We start from the raw sequence: 1,635 nt of genomic DNA, 5'->3' as shown, positions 1-1,635 counted from the left end.
GCTGATAGTCCCCCCCAGCGTTGCCAGAGCTGCCAGGCCCCTTGCCTCTCCTGGCCAGAGGAGTCAGCGGCTGCTGAAGGCAGCACAGCACTTCCTGTGGGGGAGATAGCCAGTATCCACCAGTGTGATGGATCCTGCACCTTTCTGTCTCACCTACTTTAGTGTCATAATTTCCAGGCGCCTTCCATTTTGCATTTGCAGTGGTAGCTTCTCTGGATGCTGCTGGAGCTTTTGCAAATTTTTTATTTGCAAACGTTATTTGCAAAATCAGAACTTGTTCTCTGGGTTATGAGGATGGTGAGTAGTTAAACTCTGTAAGGAATAACTGAAACGTTCTGGGGTGTCCAGGCACAGCTCTGAGCGGGAGCAGCCTGCTCCCTGGCAGGCACTGCTGGCTGGTGCTGGTTTTGACCTTCAGCTCGTCAGGTGCTGGCTGCTCTCAGACTGCTTTGGTCACCATGGCACTCACCACTCTCCTCTCCTCCCAAAGGTATGGAAAGTTCAAACATTGCCTAAAATGAAGTGCATGAATTAATGGCCTGATTTTTCTCGAAGGGCTGAGACCTTTTGCTCTGCTGCAGCAGAGCAAGTTGTTTGTTCAGAACTTGACTTGGTGCATCCAGAGCCAAATGATCCTTGAGCTGCAAGGGGAAAAGCAACCCCCAAAACCCGGCAGCATGGTGACCAGCTGTCACGCTTGAGGACCTTGTGGGGATCGAGTGTCCCAGTGAACATCCCAGCAGCAGAACCCTTTCCCTCTCCTCTGTGCTTCCACAGGGATGGAAACGAGCAGTTTGCTGCCCAGTGCAGAGTTGGCCCAGAGCAGTGTTGTCTTGGTGCTGAGCTGACCTGGCGTAGAATTGGCCCAGCACTGAGATGGCTTGGTGCTGAGTTGCCCCAGGGTAGAACTGGTCCGGTGCTGAGTTTCCCGGTGTAGAATTGGCCTGAGCTGAGCTGGCTCAGTGCCGAGTCAGCCCAGGGTAGAGTTGGCTTGGTGCTGAAGTAGCTCAAACCAGAATATGGCCAAGAACTGAGACTAGGGGCTGCATCGGCAAAAGGAACCAGGCTCCACTGGTGAGCGTGAAGGGCGGCACTGCCTGCACAGCCAGCACCTAACGGCTGTTTGGGCAGGAGGAGTACAGGCAGGAGGTTTAGGTGGCTGATTTTCTGTCCCCAAGGCATTGACAGCAGCTAACTGACCGTTAATGAACATGCCTTCATGTTAAGGGTCTCCAAGGGTTCTTGGTGGTGTGGGAACCTGCCCTGGCATGTCTCACAAGCTGGCACCAATGGCCACTCAATACAGTAAAGCACCTTGTTCCTTTTTCATCTGTTGTAACAGCTGGATAACAGAGGTTCTGCATCTGGGTGTAGTTCTCATCTGACGCGTACCCAGGCAGGTGCTGTGCTGGGACCTCAGAGGACCAAAGCCTTGTTTTTTCCTGAGTGCCAGAAATGACCTCTTCAGGTGGATGGACAAGACAGAGATGTCGGCTGTAAATCCACTCAGCAGAAGGAGAACATGGGGCAGTAACTCCCTTCCCCAAATATCAACTACCAATTTCTTATTCCAGTGAGTTTAAACATCCTTCCTTCTCTAGCAGGCAGTAGCAAAGTGTTTTCAGTACTCACTCT

Source organism: Buceros rhinoceros, unplaced genomic scaffold (assembly GCF_000710305.1).
Source record: "Buceros rhinoceros silvestris isolate BGI_N320 unplaced genomic scaffold, ASM71030v1 scaffold3584, whole genome shotgun sequence".
Classification (NCBI taxonomy): domain Eukaryota; kingdom Metazoa; phylum Chordata; class Aves; order Bucerotiformes; family Bucerotidae; genus Buceros; species Buceros rhinoceros.
This window is presented reverse-complemented; position numbering follows the sequence as displayed.